This window comes from Notothenia coriiceps, unplaced genomic scaffold, assembly GCF_000735185.1.
Source record: "Notothenia coriiceps isolate Sejong01 unplaced genomic scaffold, NC01 NC01_scaffold00001727, whole genome shotgun sequence".
Classification (NCBI taxonomy): Eukaryota; Metazoa; Chordata; class Actinopteri; order Perciformes; family Nototheniidae; genus Notothenia; species Notothenia coriiceps.
In genome coordinates, this window is record NW_011334428.1 from 5511 (window position 1) to 27368 (window position 21858).

Consider the following 21858-nt stretch of genomic DNA (forward strand, 5'->3'; position numbering starts at 1 on the left):
GGGGACTGTGTGTAATAACTGCTGCAAAACAGAACAAATTAAAGTAGTGCTAGGATTGAAATCGTGTTGTGTTTTGGACACATCTATTTATTCATTTTTTCAAAAAATAAATAAGGATTTTGATGTGCCATACATCTTGTTTATCTAAACTGTTAATCCATAACCTTTTGGTGTGTTGCTTACTGTATGTGTTCCATCCTGTGTTGCTGTATGAAGACAGATTAGAGAAATATTCTGACGACCCTAAATTATACTTTGCTTCTCTTCGGTTTTCTGCTACACTGAGGTATTGTGAGCTTGCCAATACTGCAGTGACACAACTTCCCCAAGCTCTATCATCACCATTTCTTATCTGTCGGATTTTAGTTATTTGCCCAGCTCTATATCTACCGAGTCTGACAAATCCTATAATTTGCATACATATGTTGTTTGGTTTTATGTGGTGTTAGAAGGAAATAGGTTTTGGCCTGATCAAAAGAGCTGTTTGATCTTGTATTAGTTTAACAGTGGATGGCAGTCACCCAAACAAAAGCCCACCTGGCTGTTCAGATGCAGAAGAACAGAAAAGAACACACACCTCATAATTTACCCTTTTCCCCCCCCGTCTCTATCAGAGGAAGCATTCTCCGCTCAACACGAAAGTCTGAAGGAGGAGAGAGAATCTTTAACCAAGCTGCAGAAGGAATGCACTGCCAAGAGGTATGTGTGAACCTGTTATTAGCTTTTGCTTTATGTCTGCAAAGAAAACACACTTTCTAAACGCAATCATCTCCAGACATTAACCAGAGCCCAGTAGATGATGAGACCCAAAGTGTTGCGCAGTCCTATTGAATTGTGATGGGGCCTTACCCTGCTCCCTGCCTCCCACCATCCTCTTTCAAAACAACACCATGTTTTCGCGGCTGGCGCTGCCTATTTATGTGTTCTCAACAGAGTTTGCACATTGTGCTTAAAAGCCTATTGGCCTGTGTTTGCCTTGGCCTGCGGGAAGACGTGTTCGGAGGTTGTCGACCCTGGATACAGCTTTGTTTGTCTGAGAAGTACCTGGCAGTCACAGAGGCTAAACCAGAGCCCCACGAAGGCGAGCAGGGGCCAAGATACCTAGCAAACAGGAAATTAACACCGACATTTGTACATCTGCCTTGCATCCATTCCTTGGAAATATCAGTGTTGTAAGGTTTTTTTTACTTTCAGTGAGGGAAAAGTTATGCTGAGCATGCACAGCATTCTCAGCCTATCCACATTCCCGTTTAATATCTCACGGCTGCAGTTGAACAGCTTATCTCACACAATTGGGGCTAAAAGGCATCAGTTAGTTAAACATCTTTAATTGTTGAAGCTGTAGTTGTTGAGTTTACTTTTGGGAAACAAGAAAGGACTCTACTTTGAATCTCTAGATCCCATAGCATGCTTAAAGTGTAAAACTTGAAGTAAATTAACTAAAGTACTTTTCTTTTTTACAATGAAATGTGAAACTTAAATTTAATAGAAGTAGAATAATACTACTTTATAGTTCTATTTCGTAACATTCATTTAGGACTTTTGCGGATGTATATGAAGAAATTAACCTATAATAAGCTTATGAAATACTGCCTTGTTAAGGGTTAAACCAGTAGTTACCAACCTATATTGGCTCTGTAATGGTAAATTGTAATTCAACCCCCTCAAAGAGCTTTTACATATACAAGTCATCATTCTCCCATTCAAACACATTCACACTGAGGTGAGGTATAGGCTGACTCACCTGCTCTTGGAGACACTCACACACATTGGCACACCGTTGACCATGCCGTCGGGAGCAATTTGGGGTTAAGTGTCTTGCCCAAGGATACCTCAGCATGTTAATTGCAGTGGCTGGGATCGAACCTCCAACTTTCTAATTGTTAGATGACCCCACTCACAGACATAGTCACTTGTAAACCCTTTCAGTAACGCAATGTCTACTGCGTCGACCATTGTCATGTTTCAAATCTCAATTAGTTGTTGGCTCTTCCAAAGATCTCCCCTCTAAACTTCTCAGGTGTTTTTTTTATAAACTGTTTGAATTGGAGTAAAACAATGTTTTATAAGCACCCAAACAAGGGTGGTATGGAACTTCTCACCTGACTCTTTGCCAGAAGGTATACAGTAAATGTTCTTTTTTTACCAAAATGTTGAACTCCGCCTATTTTAGTAACGGTGTTTTCACCTTGGGACACATTAAGATGAGGCATTTCAGATCTGGACAGATTTGTTAAGTCAAATCAAACATTCATTACACACCCATCTGTCTTCGCTTTTACAGAGAGTTCTCTAAGAAATGGAAATGATAAGAGCCTACTAACCACAGTCAAAGCCTAAAAGGATATTTGCGTGTAAGGCGAGGAGAATGGATGGCAGGGGGCATCACATTCAATAACCATTTACAATCCCTTTTTGTCTGCATGAAATGATGGGCTATTACCCATAAGTAGTGGTGTAAGTATTGTAGAGGACACCCACACACTATTCATCCAAAGCAGCCCATCTGTGTTCTGGAAGTAACTATGTTAGCTGCAGAGATGTAAAATATGTTTTAATTTGGGAAGTTTCAAAAACGCAAATACTAGATTAATTGAACAAAACAGTTAAAAAGCAACAACCCTATTCAGCACATAGGATCTCGGCTAGTCATTTCATTTCTAGAAAACCCTGGCTCTGAGGTTATTCTTTTATATTTGAAACAAGGATAGTCCAATTTATTATTATCTCCACACAGGTCTGAAATTATTTGGTAATTATAGTATATCTTAATGATTTTCATGTAAATACACCTTTGGGTTCTGTTGTGGTCAAACAACACAGCGTGCAAACCACTTAATTTCAAGTACACACAGAGCTCAGTACTCACTGCACGATACTTTACAAGTTAACCTGAACGACTAATAATGACTGTTCTAGTATGGATATAAAATTACTAGTAAATCGGTATTTTACAGTAAAGTTGCACTAAGCTGGCTCTCCAATAAGTAACTACGCTTTCATCAATACAAAGACCTATAAGGACTACATCTGAGTGGCTCCTGTTCCTGGGGTTAATGAGCGTCGACCAATCAGAGGGTCAGTGGTTCAATCCTGAGCCTGTCAAAGTGTCCTTGGGCAAGACACTTAGACTGGAGCCACACGAGAACGGTAACGCAAACGAACCAAATTCGATATCAAAAAGGTCTTCCGTCCACACGCACCAGAAACGTGTCCGTTCACACGAGACCGCTCGAAAGCGCTGGAGACGCTGTAGTACATATGCCGGGCCTGTAAGTGGCGCTGTACTTCTGCAACAAAATACACCAAAAGCAGCGAAGAAGACTTCCCGCGCATGGTTGCCATGGTTGCCCTTCTGTTTATTCTCCGCTGTGGATGGCGCTCTGGCTCTTTTTCTCCCTCCCCGAGGCAAGTGTTTGCTCCTGCGTAAATCTCTCCGTTAGTCCACCAGCAGATGGAAAACACTCACACCGCCTCTTCCATGGGACGAGGGAACCGTGCGGCAGAGTTTCCGTTATAATTTTTCGCCGTTAAAGTTTAAATCTTCCGGACAAAATTTGAAAAGTGCCGGTCAGAGGTCTTCTTTTTTATTTATTGAGCTTTAAAACAAATTGATAACAACTCTATATAATAATATAAGAATTATAAATGGAGCCTCTCTTTTCCTCCCCCTCTTCTGAGAGCCCAGCAGCTGATCTGAGCAGGAGAGGCGGGGCTATTGCTTCATCGTTATCAGAAAAATCGTATTGGGCATAGACACGGAGCCGTTTGGCCCCCCACATCGTTGCGTCCCAGAATCTATCCACCCGTTATGTGTTATGTGAAAATAAGGATTCAAGTCAAGAGATTGTCTTTGATCTGTCCATCATAAATCTATTAAGTTCATAGTGGGACCCTGTGGAGCAGCCATCAGCAGTTTCACTTCCACTTCCTCCTATCACTTTCAACAAAACTGCGTCACCTACCTTCTCATCTCTGCTCTGCCTTTAGTCCCCCCTCTGAATGTCCTCCTCTCGTAGCTACAGCGCGTGTCTCCTCCTGCTGCCGGTTACTCACTGTGTCGTATTGTCTCCCCAGAGAGCAGTTCCTCAAGTCCAACGCCCAGCTCACCTTCCGCTGTCGGCAGCTCCTCTCTGAGCTCTCCTACATCTACCCCATTGATGTGGTGAGTTGAAACTGGTGGTACACTGCTGCACAACACACTGTTGACAGGGCAACTACAAGAATGATCTGGTCCCAGCACCACGGCTTTGATCAGGCAGAAAGGGTGCAGATACTGTGTTGCATTCACAACAGTTCAAAGGAATGCTGTGAGTGTTATTTCTACTGCAGTGTTTTAGGAGATAATCCGGAGGCATCAGCTTTCTGTTTCACGGGCCTCTCTGATAAATATGACAGTCCTTTTTAGTATATATTTTCAATTTTTCTGTCTCAAACTAGGTATGAAATGAATGAACCAAATGTCAAAAATTACACAGGAAAAGTGACAGGGTTACAAGTAGCTATAATTTGATCATCGAGAAAAGCTCATGAAGTCATAACTGCTGAACGATATGTGGAAAGAAGGCTCTATAGAGCGCTCTGCTAAACATGAGCCTGGCATTGCTCTTATTCTCTTCGATTAATGATGAATAATAGGCTGCTCTGGCAGTACCAGAGCATTCTTTTGTTTGTTAAGATTATCCAGCTAAAATAAATGAGATTCTTCCAGATTAGTGGAACTCCTTTCAAGTTGCCTCAACTTTATGGAACCTTCTTCTTTTTTCTTTTTTTTTTAGTGGAGCGGCATTTGCAGCCAGACTCTAGCACTGTCAACAACATGATCAATTTAGAGGGACTAAAGTTAGCGTAGGAGCCCTCCGTTACACTGACACATGTATTGACTTGAACAGATAGAATCTCTAACTGTCAGATAGGTACATTTTGATTAAAGCCAATCGAATATAATGATGGGCTAAATGCCATATTAAGGCTATTATTTTGCATGACACGACACACAATGATGGAATAATTGAAAATCAGTGCCTCTGCCAAAGCTGGTGTTCCAGGTTTCATCCTGTCTGCTTTCTGTGTCTGATCATTGTCTTTAATATGAAACCTCCTATTTAAATCCACAGGCCAATCAGTCAGATTATGTCATCTGCGAAGTGAAGCTGCCGAACTCTGAAGACTTTCAAGGTAATTGTATTACGTGCCCGCTTGTGAGTGTCTGGGTTACAGGAGGGTAGTCTGTGGTGAAGCATGCAAAACAAACGCTTGTGGTTATGTAAATGTTTGGTGAATAGAAACCAATTTGAAGACCGATGATCTCATACATACAGTATCTATGATATCATACCTTTGGCTACTGTACATGGCAATTTGGCAGGGGTTATAACAGTCTTTAACGTGCATAAATGACATAATTTTATAATTACCCGTATGTCATTTAAATGCACAAAAGACATAATGATATAATTGTGTCATCAATAGTTTTACTAGCTGGGAAAACTTGACATTCTTATTAACTCTGTCTAGTTCTATATAATAAAATGTAGACACACACAACAACACCTGTTGCCTCAGATACTGTATGAGTATCACACTCCCTCGAAACGGCACGTACGCAAACACCTTCCTCGGTGTGTTCTCATCAAATATCTTTGTATGTATTTTTCTTCTTCTTTATCCTCTCTTGACTTTTTAATATTTAAGAAAAGTGTTTGGAGCCAGGCATGTTGGACTTGGTTTGCATTCTTCTGTTTCTCTAAACACTTAGCCTTTCTGATCTGTTGTTGGCTGTATATGGAGGAACTTTTCTGTCCACCACAATCTTAAAAAGAGCTGTCACAAGACTGGTTCCAGCCCACCAATGTGACGCAGCTACAATAGAGTGGTGCAAGAATGAGTCCTAAAATCCAGAAATGAGTTAGCATTTTACAACATGTGCTCTCCTCGTCTCAAAGTCAACAGTCTTTTGAATTTGTTTTGGTTATATGCCTAAAATAAGATTTCTGGCTAACACAAGCTGAAGAGTTTTTCACGTTTTGTTGTAAGACATGAGATTTGCGTTAAATAACCTACTGGTGAATGTCTGAAGCTTTTTTGTGTCATAACACAAAGGTTGGTTAACAAGTGGCTAACTAAGGAACTATAAACCAGTAAGTTTAAAGCCTAATGTTAGCTTTTTACTTCTGGTGATTGCATGTATGCTTCAAAACTCAAACAAACAGGTGTTTATATGTGGATATTATCCTGCTGAACAAAACATGTCATTATTCACACTTGCTTGCAAGAGATCTTTTGCAGTATTCCAAACTCCCATTGCTTTTTCGTTGAGGGAGCCTTTGCGATGCTAACTTCTGGAAATACGCAATCACTGCACCTCTCTATAACTGCATGGTTTAATATCAAATACACAATATAAGGCATCAGAACTCTCAAAAACACATTTTTGTCAGTAGGCAGATTCTGCCAGAAAGTCCTTATTATCATGTGGGTGTGGTAGGTCAGGGTTAGGGTCGCCCTCTGTGTGGTGATAAATGGGGATTGCTGTGACAGCGACGGAACTTGATGACTTCATGACCCCTCTATAGCTCAGATGAATTGGAGGAAGGGGGGTTATGAATGATTTGCTCTGGCCCGCAGCACTTGTCCTACACTGAGAACACACTCACCACTGTCCACTCCACATTCTCCAGCACTCCAACCTCACAGCTGGTGTGGCCGAGCACGTCTCTGAACCCATAACTCACAAATACTCCCAATCTCCCCGCTCCCCGCTGTCACACTCCACCTGTTAGCTTCTTTTAGAGCACAGCGGTCACAGCCAGCCCATTTGTGTTCGCAGCTATCACTTGTTCCCATAAGGTGGAGGCCTGTGTGTGCTTCTGCCTCCCAGTGTTGCAGAGGTGGACACCTAGCAGTGAGTAAACAACCGAGCATGTGCTGTGGCAGAAGATAACACAGAACTCCCTAAAACATTTAACTACCTTCCCCCTCCTGGTCAGGTGGCTTGTGGTTTGTGAAGTTTAGAGAAGAGCTGTCATGCCATCCAGGTACACTTAAAAAACTGAAACCTTGACTTTAATTAAAAATATTATGTCAACAAATCTCACATAACTGTATTCGGTTAGTTCAGGGGTCTGCAACCTTTTTGACCAAAAGAGCCATTTGGCTCCCTTTTCCAAAAAAAAAGTTTGTCTGGAGTCGCAAAACATATTTCATAGCTTGATAGCTTATAAAGTTGTATTTATTGTTATATCATAGACAAAAACAGTTTTGTTGCATTTATTATTTATTATATTATATAAAACTGTTAACCTCTAATAAGAAACAAAGAACTCCTATAAGGAGAATTAAAAATAATACACAGGCCTACTTTAAAATATTATTTTTAATTAAACACAGCACTTGGGGAGTCCTCTGCACATTTGAAGGGAAAAAAATATAATTATAATGCGCCCACTTTGAAATAAATAAAACATATAGCTGCAACCTAAAAAGAGTTAAAGGTAGGGTAGGTAAGAATGGAGAAACCGGCTTGAGTGCGCTAGAATTTGAGAATACACAACCGGAAAAAAATCTGCCTCTTCCTTACAGAGCCCCTCCTCCAACACACATGACTAATGAGGGCACGAGATAAGTTTGTGCAAAGATGGAAGGCTGACAGGCAGGTAGGCCATCCAGTTATTTTAGCCGGGCCGGCTAAAATGATTGGTCGTGCTTTTTACAGCGCTACGGCTTCCACAGATGACATTTTTTTAATGTATTTATTGTCAAAGCATTTAATATATTCATTGCTATCGGGACGCTAAGAGCATTCCATGGACTATAACAAAAAGTGTTTTCTGAAATAAAGTACATACCCCATTGAATTATGACTGAAGATCGTCAGCTGTCTTCCTCTTCTGTTTTTCTCCTCGATACGTAAAGGCTGCAGCACCTTCGACAACTTCTCTCTACATATCAAACATCCCGGTAAGCCAGCATCGTTTGCTGTGAAAACATATAACTCTGTCCACGCAGAATTAAATCCTGTGTTCCTCCAATACTTTTATTTTCTTTGATGTATCCATAGTTAGCTCATCGAGCCGGGGATCAGGTTGTTCGTCTGCCAGAAAAGGCGCTGGCGTGGGACCGTAGCAGGATGTGACGCATATTTTAGTTGACCTAATTAAAACCGTTTAGTTTTTTATTTATGTGTCACAGTATCACCTCAAAATACAAGATACGAAACATTTTCAACCATGCAACAACATTTAAATAGTCCTACAAATACTTTTATATTCTATTTCCTTCTTATTTATGTGTAACTCAAGGAAACCAAAGCAGAGGGCTTAAAGAGCCGCATGCGTCTCGAGAGCCGCGGGTTGCAGACTCCTGGGTTAGTTGAAAGCAATAACTAAAGGAAGAGCAGAGATGAAGTTGAACCTAATATTTTGTATTTAAACTTAATATTATTGCTTTCAACTAACCTAATACATATGTGAAATCTGTTGACATAATAGACTTAATTCAAGTCCACGCTTGAGTTTTTTCAGTGTAGACATTAATATTCATCATCTAACATAACCTCTGTGTCCATTAGACTTCCTGCAAAAGGCAGTACAACATGCACAGACCTGAGAAAGAGACAATGAAAGCATGCATGTTACCATCATACAATCATTCACATTTTATTTATATAGCCCAATATCACAAATTACACATTTGTCTCAGGGGGCTTTACAGTAGAGGTTTCTCAATACTCTAATTTCCCCTCCTCGACTCCTTTCCTCGACTCCTCTCCTCGATACTTAGTCCAGCCCACAGGAGATGCGAGCGGAGGACTGAGGAGGGGAACCGAGGAGAGAGGAGGGGAAGCAGCAGGCGGTTAGAGAAATGAGAACTCCTCTCTGATCGGTCATTTTAAAGAGACGTCCATTAATGATGACAGGAGGTACAGCAGCCCTCTGTCTGATGGACAGATGTGTTCATGACCATTTATATTTACTTTTAATTCATTCACAGTGCGGTATGAGACAATAACAGGCTACATATGCGGACACACACACACAAACATATGTATATATTTAAATATATACAATTTCAGAATCAAACAGAGCACTCTCATCATAACGTAACACTATCAGAGACTGGATATATCCCCCCCCCCCTCTCCCCTCTCTGGTCGCTACAATGAGGGAAATAAATTACGGGCCAAAAGTTTTATTTACAAGTATTAAAAGTAAGCAGAAGACACCAAACCAACTGAGACCTGTCTGTCCGCTGCATCTACGCACAAACTGTACCGCACACACCTACAGCTCCTAAAGCATATAATCAGGCTACAGCCGTTGTGTATTTTATTATGTGAAGCAATACATGGTTTTAGAAAAATATCAACTTTGTTTGTAGATATCTACTAAACTAAAGCAAATAAAGAGAGTAGGCCTGTTATACTGAGTGATATATATTTTACACACTGCTCTGCTTTCTGCACGGACCTCACAGCTGTTCTCTCTGGAAACATCGCGTTGCGATGAGAGCAGTTAATAAAATAATATCCAGGTGATGCATGCAGAGCTGTCATTGGTTGAGATAAGTCCGGCCGTGCGTCACGACTCTTTGAAACATCTCTGTTCCCGGAAATACATCCACGAAGGAGCCGTGGAGGACCGTGGAGGACCCATCAGTGTATCCGCGGTTATAGCTCCTCCAGAAAACCTCCTCGACGCTCGATCCTCGGTCCTCGAAGTGCATTTAGAGAAATGAGATGTCCTTCAACATGGCGCGCTAAAATTCATTTCCGGGTCAATACCGGAGGACCGAGGAGTCGAGGAGGGGGATTTGATGAAATGAGAAAGGGCCCAAGTGTTTGTGTGTCTGTGTATTTTCCCCATAAGGCAAGAACGCCCAACTCTGTCTCTGATTGGCTTACCCTGAAATGTTACCCCGCGTTAACCAATCATCACTCCTCACTTTCACTTTTCCATGGTACTGTGAGAGGACATCGCTGTATTCACCTGTAAATTACATCCGCAGGGAGATTCGGTTCAGTTGGATCACATAATGTAACGCAGTAACCAGTGCATGACCCTGCGGGCCATCTAAGCTAATTTACAGATGGCCCTGAGCCCAATAGAGATTGCCCTGAAAAATGCGTGCGGACGAAATGCCACAAAGGGTTTGGGGGGCCTCCACCTAGAACATTTAGATTTTTGCAGGTCTTAGATGCTGTCTGGTGCATTCTCTAGACTGAATTATAAGATGAACCAGCACAATATTATATTGTACAATTTCAATTGTATTCTTCATTTCACTTGTTTGTTTGTTCTTGTTTGTGTTTGCTCGCTTGCATGCCTTGCATAGCTATAAGAAATACTTAAGTTGTTGGTCAAGACACTTTCCATCTGATGAAGGCAAATGCCTTCATCAGATGTAAAAAAGTAGAAAACATTACATTCAGTTGTAACTGCCAAAACAAACATTATTTACACTATTATGGCCCCTGTTAAAAATGTTTGTAATGTTATCTACTGTAAATTGGTCGAACGAATGCCTCCTCATCCGGAAGCTGACCGAGCAGACCCGAGCAGCAGTCGAGAGGAGCCGAGCGCATCCGCGAAGCATACAAAATGGCGACGTCAGAGTTCCCGTTGGCCGGAAAATCTCTTCGGTCACAATAATTTCCCTTTAGCACAATACCGCTTCAGTTGCGCCACTTATGTGACAGACAAGAAGAGTATGTGACAGACAAGAATAGTCAATTCTAATGTCGTCTGTCACATAAGTGGCGCAACTGAAGCGGTATTGTGCTAAAGGGAAATTATTGTGANGCCTCTTGACATGAGGTCGGCCCCCCCGTTCTCCCGTCCCGGGATGTGCAGGGCCCTTAAAGACAACACATTCTGTGAAGCCCACAACCACAGGTTCTCTGCTGCGGTCAACAAGGCTACGGAGCGGACTCCGCCCTGCCTGTTGATGTACGCCACTGTGGTGTGGTTGTCGGTCCTCACTAGCACATGTTTGCCCTGTAAAGGGTTTGAAGTGCTGTAGGACCAACATTACTACCTGCAACTCTAGGAGGTTGCTGTGCCAAGCCTCTGTCAGATGCCAGCCACCACCTACAGCTTTCTCTAGGCAGGTTCCCCCCCATCCTGTTACGGATGCGTCTGTGAAGACCGTGATGTAGGAGGTCACTCGCCCCAGTGGAATCCCCCTCCGCAGATGATCTGGGGACATGTTTCTTCTGCCCGTAAAGTGTCCAAACCAGGCTTGTCTGGATAAGCGCATTTTTAAAAACATAGTCATTGTCCATGCCGGTTTCAGTTGGATTATTTGTCACAGTTGCTCTGATCAGATCGGTCTCCTCCATTTTGTAGATTATTTACGACTTTTGAATCCACATAAACACATCGGTAAAATCCGGCTTACTTTGAGCATGTGTTTTAAACAGTTTAATCCCTTTGTGAATTGTTTCCACTTCCATTGTTTTCCGTCCTTTAATTTCTTCCTACAGCGGGCATCCAAATGAATTAATCCGGTGTCCAATAACCATCAAAGTCACTCCAATAGTGCTCCTTAATTACGCTTTCATCCTCCTTAAAGAAAATACTTCATATTCATCCAGTTTGTGACAGTAGTTGTAGCATTTTTGAGACTTTTAAACTTTAATTACCACTGTTGCTGCTGTCTCTGGTGGCCCACTCCAGACCCTCCATAAAAAAGAAGTTTGGCCCATGGGGGGCTGACACAGAAAGGGCCAATTTTCCACTGAGGTCTTTGAACGTACAGCGGCACGCTCTTGTGGGAGCACGCACTCCGCCATAATGTAGTTTCCACCGAGAGGGAAAAAAGCATTAATCTAAGTTTTTATGCTAGGTGCGGTGTGTCTCCTAACAACAACACGCCGGTAATAATGCCCCTGCACTTGCATAGCGCTTTGATAGCACTTCCTGCGGTTTATCACACTCACATGCGCACGTCCGCTGGCTGCCTCCTTTACTGGAGTTACAACTGGGGCGGCGAGTGGGGAATCTGTACAGACAACATTATGGTGAAGTGTGGAATTGTGGAGAGGAATGACTCTTAGACTGGGATAAATGCAACCATCTTTATTAAAAGGCATTTTTCAGCACTGAAACATCATAGAGGGAGGAGGCGGGATTCGCCCTCGCGTCCTGGGTGGAGAAAGCCATCTCCGCCGGGACACTTCCTCCCACCGCCCGTCATCTCAGGTGCACCCAATCCCGAAGCCCTCTGCTGTGTCCGTGTGGCCCTGCACCCTGAGCAATCCCGCCATGCCAGCCACCGGAGCCCTCGTTTTCAGAGGGTGCCGCCCCGTCGCCTACACACACTGCCAGATATCCGGCAACGAGGGTGAAACAAAGGCCGGCTGGGTTGGCTGAACCGGACCATAAAACCCCTGACAGAGGCGGCTCACCGGTTTGGGTGGTAGCGGAGGGGGGAGCGGTAGACCCACATACTCCGCCGCCATGGCCATCACCAGCGGGAAATCCTGACGGACAGACCTGCGCGGTGGACCCTCGTGGACACCGGACCCAGAAGCGCCCGACATCGGGAAGTCCTTGTCTTCCTCCTCCTCGACAAACGGGGCCGCCTGGCCCGCCGGAATGGCGAACACAAATGGCACCTCCTTGGCCACCTCCTGGTCCTCCATTTCCACCACCTTGAGCTCCTCCTGCTCCTGGTCCTGGAAATGTTCCAGGCGATGTTGGCGTCTGAGCCGCGGGAGCGCACGACATGCACTGCAGGACGGAGAATGTTTGATGCCCTCCACAGCGTGGTCGGGCCCCAAATACTCGAAGCACAAGCGGTGGGGATCAGCGCCCACAATTAAGCCAGGCCACGTAGGGCAAAGCCGAGGTTCAAGGAGTGGTGAGTCCATATTCTTTTCCTATTTCTTTTATCTTCTTTTACGTTTAGCGTTAGTTGTTGCTGCTCGCTGAAGAGCAAAAGGATGACAGTCGGGAGGCGTAGCCACGTTATATACTGTGGGCCTGCGCGCGCATTCAGGTAGACTCGCCCCGATTGGCCGGCTACATTTAGTAGTACCCATAGAGTCCAGTAGAGGGCGGAGCCTGTGTGATATATAACAACAAGATGGGATTTGGTGGCGTATTGAAGTTACACATGTAGTAGTTAGCCATTGTAGTCAGCTTCACTGGGAGATATGATAACTTTGTTGTTATCATGCTCAGGAGGGTTTAACCGGGAGCTAAATTACACCATGTCCCAATCAATCAAGTTGTTGATGTGAAAGCTGTAATACTGGTGCAATAATGGTTCCCCTCCGAAGTGGCTAATGCTGGGTTTTAAGCATTCTGAAGTCACATGAGGTTAGGTGAAGAATCATAATTATAAAAATATTAGCTCAAATAAATATCTTAATCGTTCTAAAAATAATATTTCATAAATAACACTATAACTCAAAAATATCTGTCAAATATTTCCATCATAAATCTAAAGGCTGTTAATGGCTCTCACACCCTCAATTTATGAACAAGAATACATCATGAGAGGCTCTCAGCTGGCGGGGCCACTCCCTTCAACCCAATGCATCCGTCAGAGAGCCATTCAGCACAGATGCTTCTTGTTATCTTTTAAATAAAATATGGAAGACTGATCAAATAGACGTCACAGCAGGGCTCCAAGATGAAGGGCTGCATATTAAACTAACATGTCAATGTAGAGCTTTTATAAACACAGCAGTCCTTCCATTGTCCTTGAGTAATATATCAGACAATCTCAAAAGACAAGTAAACATCCAGTGCAGTCCCAGAGTGCCTTTGTAGTTAATCAGATCTAAAGAATTAGATATTTGTTGGAATTTGTTTAAATTGTAATATTAAGTTGATAACCCCTTTCATCTCTTCTATGAAGAACAGTAACTACAGTATGTGACAGAAAAAGGGAGAGAAATAGAGTGTAAGAAGAAGTACCTCAGCTGTATTAAACTTGAAGTTCTGTTAAAAAAGCTGAAACAAAGGAAACATGATGTTTTTTAGAGTGTTAGTAGTGCCGTGCAGTATTTTATAGAAACACATAGAACACCATGAAATGCTAATTATATACGAATACTAATGTAATTGATAACAGCACATGAGTTTAAAAGTTGTGATAACTATACAGATCTTGTGTTCCAGTTGGAGATTTAACAGAGGACACATGTAGAAAGAGAATACTGATCGGGTGCCAAAATGCCATGGCCCACACTGTACCATTTTGGCTTGGTACCAGATATTTGAAAACCAAGAGATTAAAAAAAATCTGCATGGCTAGATATCTACTGCTAAGATACAAAGCCTCTGCACGCATGTAACTTGGGTGAACTCACCCTTTTAACTTTAGCTACTTAATTGCCTTATTTTGTTCTTGAACCAAGCAGTGATGTGTAAATCCCACTTACATAATTTTTTTCTTTCAGCTGTGATAAAGAACACTAAAAAAACTGATTTGATCTAATACTTTGGCCTATATGAGGCAGCGCTTGCTTTTTAATGGCCGGGCTCTGGACTCAATCAGACAACGGACATCTGGATCGCATCTCTCTGGTTTTCCCCAAAGCAATCAGAAACACTGGAACCGGGCTCTCGGCAGGACAAAATGTGGGCGCAATATGGCGTTAGAGCTCGCTGATTTCAGAAAATGTTTTTGAATGTGATCCCAAGCCAAATCATACAGGAGTGCCAAAAAGAGCAGTCATATTCAACACCTTACTCTCAAACATTCCAACGAGGCTAGTTTTACACTCAGGAGGGTAACATTATTCAGATCAACACATCCCTTTTAATGTGGCAACATAGTAACCTGTATGAAACATCGCTCACTTCTGCAGATGTAAAGGAATAAAATGAATCAAAAGGTGACATATTCACATTCTTCACACTACACTGAAGGCCCAATACTTGTAACACTTCATGTAACAGGCAAGGCAGAAGGAATTTGACTTGCTCAACTACACCCATAACTCTGAGAATTAATATGAGGGATTTTATGTTGGGCAATACCATGATTTAATATCTCAGCTACTGAAATGTGGATCTCTAGGTATTGCAGCAGCCAATAGGTGGATAAGCACTACTTATGGATGCATGGAGTCATCTCAGAACTCCATAAAGATTCATCACTTTGCAAAAGTAGGGTCAGGACAATTACCATTTACCAGGGGCCTAGAGTGCAGCATGCACCTAAAATGCCATACGGTTCCTATGTCTACCCCATTACAGTTGACTGACTGCTTGCTAATCCTGCCACGCTCTGAGAAAACTGATCCCATGCCACCTCACTTATCACGCGGGCTGCCTCTTTCTGACACTTTAATAACCCCTTTTCTGTGCACTTTTAGAGCCCGGCAAGTTGCTCTCCATCTCCCCACACATCATTTTGCTTTGTCTGGAGCCCGTTGGGACCTCAGGGGTCATAAACATATGGAGGAGGGGGTGAACATTTTCTGGAGCGTTTGGCCCCACTCAGGGACACCTTAGGGAGATGCTGGTTTGTCGTGCCTTTTAAAGCCACACAGCCTACCAGTTTATTTTCTGCTGCTGGACACTGGCGTAGATATCCTGCATGGTAGGATGGAAATGTGTGAAGGGACTCCTATTGAGCCTCTCCAGCTGTTGCCATGACATAATGACCCACACAGAGAGATAGTCGCTCAATCACTGTGTTGTGTGATAATGTCTCTCTTTTTCTCAGACACTTTCTCCCAGCTGTTTGTCTTTTTAAGTATGACACATCTGGATGTGAAAGTGTCAGTGCTGATTTACACGTTATTCCCACGTGCTTCAACAGGGGATAAGCGGTCACTTGTTATGGAATGAGAGTACAGCACAAAGAGATACTGGTAAACGTGTTGACCCTTGCTATGGGAGGCCAAACTATTCCAGAGCCTGGAGAAGATACACACGAGCTACCCAGCTGCTTTGCTCTGTACAATCAGGGCGTTCAGACAGGGCAGATAGGACAGAACTTCACTCACCTAGTTTGCAGTTGTTGGTTTGGTTCCTAAAAATGTGAAATCACTGTGGAGATTCTTAAACAATTTAATTATTTTTTTTAATCGATATTTTCAGAGATGATCATGAGCGGTGACAAGAAATGACATTTGTAAAATGTTTATTGTAATACGGATTCAAAATCAGTTATTTAAAAAATATTTCTACAGCTCATTTGCATGATAATATTTGACAATTAATCCATTTTGGAATAAAATGAAAATAAAAGGTAAATAAATAGAATAAAACAAGGTCTATTCCATTACATTAACATTATAGACGTGAAGGGATATGACATTAAACCAAAAACTGTTTCAAATGTAAAATGCATGTTAGTCTGACCTTAGAGAAAACATCTTTATACCGTCTGACACAAAATTGTCTCAGACAGTTCTGTCCAGCAGCCCGAATGGATGGTACTGTAGCTGAACCCAGATCAGCTGTTCACTTTGACAGCACACCTTGACTGCAGTGAGCAGGTCAGCTGGAGACATGGTGTCGATCTTGAATTGTTTGTGTTTCGCTACATCACAGGGTTACACCCATAGTTGGCAAATGTCTGCCACGCTCCTGTTATATTCAAAAGGTGAGAATAAAAACAAAGAGAGGCTTCTGGTCTGCAGTCCTGTTATAATCACCTGATTCACCATCGCCATGTGGCCTGCTTCTCTTCTCCTACCACTTTAAATAATTTACTATAATGAGCCTACTCCAGGCTTTAAACAAGTGCAGCTCAATACTTGACAGACACCTGAAGAACACAACAGACTGCTCACACAATACAAGGCTAACAACCGTTCCTGAAGTACCCATTTCTGTTTAGATGGGCCTAGATCTGTGCTTTAGATACAAATAAAAACAGGGCATTACAAGAGTCCTAAATAACACTAATATAAACACCAGTCGTAGGTGAACCAACATCTCTTACTACAATCCGATGCAAAGTAGTCCAGAACCGGACCAGGTTCTGAGCAATAAACAGGATTCATATTTATTTTTTAAACGAAAATAAAAAAGGCCGGTGATATTTTGCTGATGGCAACAACGCCCTGCACAGCAGAAGCTAAATGATGAGCATAAGGTAATAGCTGACGAGTGCAAGCCTGACTCTGCCATTTTCATCTTTATACTTTTACTGTCCAAGAACATACCAGACTTCTCACTCCAACTCAAAGGGGGCAATCATATTAAGCCACATCCACGTCTATTAGTAACACTGCTGATTACAGTATAATCTACCTCCTCACCCCCATCCAACGCTGACTGAAGAGGCGCTCGCATGTGTGGAATGTCAGTATATGTGGAAGGTGCATACCTGGGCTGACTGTCCCAAGCGTGCAATTATCATAACGCAGCAGGGATTTTTTTTATTCTACCTTGATGCATAGTTACAAGAGAATAACATACAAAAATAATAATTTCATTACGACGTGCCTGCTGTAATAACAGTGCCTGTGCACTTCATGACAAACGACCCCGACAAAGCCCCAGGTGAGGTTAGATTCTCACTTTCTCATTCACTTCTCTCAATGTCAACATAATAGTTTCAATCATGAATAGTTGGATTTAACAAAAATTATATAATGCGGTGAGGATAGGAAGCAAAGTGCTTACAGCCCGAGGGTTTAACAGAAGCATGTGTTCTAAACGGGCACTTTGATTTACACCCTCAGCAGAGCTCCATTATACAGTAGATACTCTGAACATCGGAGTAAAAAAAGAAGAACGTGTTGTTACTATGGGCGAAACAAACAGATAACGACAGACAGCACCTCCCAGCCAAGCTATGCAGGTATGTAGTGAAAGGGTGAGAGATGTGCTTTTTTTATGTATTGAGGTTTCTCTGCATTTAGCATCGGATTCTTTTATATCTGCATATGGAGTGAGGGTTTTTTTATACGTTTACTTTTTTTAAAGCCGTGTGAGGGGGGGCAATATTTTTTTAATAAATTCATTATTTCAAACACCAACATTGTGAATTGAGAAAAACTAAAAAAGATATATTTTATGAAATCAAATAGGCAGATCACGAGAAAATAAATATTATATATTTTTGACAAAGTTATACATTTGGTCGGGGGCAAAAAAGGAATTTTCAGATTAAAGTTATACATTTACAAGAAATAAATTGGGAATTATATGTTTGCCAAGCAACCACATTGTTTTACTTTGCAAGGTTGGGATCAACCTCAAAACCCCAGACGCTGCTGGTAGAAGTGAGAAACATACTTCTGACAATCTCTCCATTGCGTTTTAGTTTTTCATGCACAAACACCTCCTCCCATTCACTATGTTGTTCTCATCAGAATAGACACAAACATGCAAACATCTTTTCAAAGTCTGGATTTTAGGGTAGTATGGGGATTTATACACTAAAAGTATTTATTTGTTGAAAAAAAAAATTGCAGACTATAAATTGATTAGGTCTTCCACTGAAGGCCTAATAAGAGGCAGCGTTTGTCTGTGATGACGTTGAGTTGAGGAATTTGGTTTCTTGACAAAAGAACGTTTGGCGAGGGGCTTCCATCTCAGAGTTTTTCCTCTGAATATCAATATGTGTTTTTGCGTATAGTCAGAACACTGAACTGCGGCTGCCACGAGCACGAGCTAATGGAATGGTCACTGTAGTACGATGCAGCTGAGGAGTGTAACAACGACAAATATAAAGACTCTTGCATTCTGCACTGCGGGGGAAGCAAACAATTGTTACTGCAGCCATTGTTACTTTGTTCACGCAGGATAACTGCCACTTATCGGGAAGAAGGAGAAAAAATGATGTACTAAAACTATAAAACTGTCATTCAAAACCCTGCCAGACCTTTTCAAGGCAGCTTTTGATAACAATCTTTAAAAAGGCAATCACTATCTTGAATTGCATTCTGAAGAACGTAAGACCACTTTGGCTATTTACACTCATATACAAATAAATTCCCCTTACATTAATATTAAAATGCTTAGTGAAGCAGTAGAAGCCTCTCTAGATTTACAACTCCTTACCACTATAAAACATCTGAATTGATGCCCTGTTGAAAATAAATATAGGGCCTCAAAGAGAATAACATATAGCAAGGCAGGCAATTTATTGACTATAACATTCCAGGTGCTTGGGTTCCAGCAGCACTGACTTATTTGATCTGGCTCTTTCAGTTTGATGGATAAAGTGAATAAACTTGATTACAATAAACGAGACATGCTCATAAAGAAGTAATGATGACCAGAAAAAACATGTTATGTTATTCTTTGTTTTGCCATATCTACTTTTATGTTACTTTCTTCAATTGTAAAAACATTTATGCTTTTTGAATCTTGACAGTTGCAGTTGGAAGTGTACCAGTCAAGATGTCTGATCAATGCTCGCTCCTTTCATCTCACACTCACTCTTTTCCACTGAGTATTCACTTGGGATTTTAGAGGCAATAGCTTCTCTGTACGTTACTAACAAGACTAGACAACGGAATAAAACAGAGCAGATTGTCCTAACTTTTGGATAATCTCACAAAAGTAAAAAACAATGTATGTACCCCACATTTCCACAGATTGATTATCATTTGTGGTAAAATTGTTGGATGGATAAAATTATTTTCACATAAGAACTAAGAATGTGATCCATGTTCCTTCTCTTTTTTGACACTAACAATCCAGTTGCCATGTTGTCACACAGTCATGTTTTATCTTTTGAAATACAATGATTGACCCCACAGCCTTGCTGTGTTTGCAATCAAACAGTAGTGGGAGAAACATTGTGTGAAGTTAATCATTTTAGCTTTATTACTAAACTGTATTTTCATGTTGACGACGGAAAAACTGGCCCTTAACTTCCCTGAGGTCCCTTAACTTCCCGATGAAGATATCTGAACAAAAACACTTAAATCTTCCTTTTACAAACAAGTTAAAATGTTTACATTTGGAACCAAATCTGTGTAACAAAAGGTATTAAAAATAACTTCAACAATTTATCAGCCATAACAGCGCATGGGAACAAAATACTACTCTCATAATGTGCTGAGGCATTCTTAATTTTTTCATTAAATAATGATATATGTTTTTATTAACACTGAGCTGTATCATTAATCTTCAGGTTTCCAATGATTTGCAAAACTCATGTACTGTTGACTTCTTCTCTACCCCTGAGCATCCCCTGTCCCCCACCCCTACCTCTCGAAAAGAAGGGGAGGGAATGGTAAGAGGTTAGATTTTGCCCTATAAACAATAAATGTTCCCAAAATTGTTAGGATTACATGGTCACATGTTGGTATAAACTATCTATCCCCACAGTTACCCTGTTTAGGAGCGATTTGAATGACATTTTAAATCACAACACAAATCAGATTATACCCAATTCTTCAAGGTCTCCATGAGAATAGTATTGCAATACAACTGTAGGATTGTATAAAGTGCTTATAAGCATAATTTAGTAACAAATGTGTAGTAATGAGGAGCTACCTTTTAGAAAAATGATGGAAAGCCATTCCTAATATTCAATTCATTTGAGAAACCTAAACCCTGGAAGATGGGTTTGTGCAGGAAGACTAACAGGTACATCAGTGTGTATTTTGATGAGAGAGATGCTTGTTGAGATGTTCCCTAGTTGAGTGTGTTTCCCTGTGGAGTTTTGGGCCTACTCACTCTCTCTCCTTCTCAGTGAGCCGGTCAGTGATGGTGTCCTTGATGGAGGAGCGTGAACCCTTGTGGATCACCGGGTACCGGAGAGGTATCTGCAGGAAGCACGAGATCATCAGCACCAGGTGCGACGTGTAACCCAGGGCGACAGCCACACTCCCATCATCCTTTGCTGCAGGACACAGTAAAAAATACATGAAATTAAATCACACATAACATAACATAATAACATTAAGCAGAAATGTTGTTCTTATTACTCCACCAACACAACAAAGCCTCTAAGCCTACAGAATAACATCATGCAAATTCAATTCCAAACAGAAGCATCTTAAATCATCCAAAAGTCAGTATTTTATTACAACTTCAAATCACACAGTCAGCAATGTATGTTTTGTATGGACTTTCACTTTCATTACATGGAAAACTAAACTGTGTTTACATATACCATGTCCACATCTTGGGAACACAAACAAAAATAAATACAGTTCCAACCAAAGATAGTTTGGTATCCACAGGAAGGAGAGCAGCTGCATTCATGTGGGATACTGTTTTGAAAGTGATACAGAATTTGGCAGAACTTACAAAGTCCCAAAAAACGTTGGTTGCAGTGGGATCCCCAATTTCGTTCAGATATGTGCTTGAGAAGCAAAAGCATCTCCCCTCTGAGCCCGCCTGAGACTTTAGGGTGGAAACTGTATGCCTCTGTGAACATTTCTGACAGAGAAGCATCTTGCTTCAAGTACGAGGAATGGTTTCAAGACAGCACAATAAGTGGTTTCACATTCTCAAACAGCAGCAGGACATTGCTTGAGGCAAAGATTTAAAATAACCTGGTTTTTATCTTAATGCGCGGAAATAATAGACTATGGCAATTGTGCGTAGTATGTTCCTTGGCTCATGCTGTGTCTTCTGAAACAGAAAGCTTACGTTGGGGCTGGGTGCATTTTTCAATGATTGGAAATGTATTTACATTTATACGTTTTTTTATCACAGGCGGTCACTCGAACAAAAGCGTCTACTAGCGATGCTTGACTCGACTTTAGACGTTTCACCAGCGTTGCTTGTTGAAGCTGATCGTATTTTCATACATTCTTCATAAGTGCTTTCTGTTGAGGTGGTGGAGTATATGACTTGTGTTACCTCCTTGGGCAACAATTTTAGTTCAACAACATTTACAATTAATGTTTGTTTGGTCCATTTTAGATTTTTTTTAATACAAAAAAACTTTTAACGACAGACACAACTCGTCTCCTCG

The 21858-nt window shown here is 41.5% G+C and overlaps 1 long non-coding RNA gene across 1 annotated transcript; it reads left to right on the forward strand.

The window, feature by feature from the left end:
* The first annotated feature begins 601 nt into the window (after positions 1-601).
* Positions 602-5182, forward strand: LOC104963560 (uncharacterized). The gene is made up of 3 exons (XR_800330.1): positions 602-699; positions 4078-4165; positions 5118-5182. It is a non-coding gene; the product is annotated as an uncharacterized lncRNA (long non-coding RNA).
* The last annotated feature ends 16676 nt before the right edge of the window (positions 5183-21858 follow it).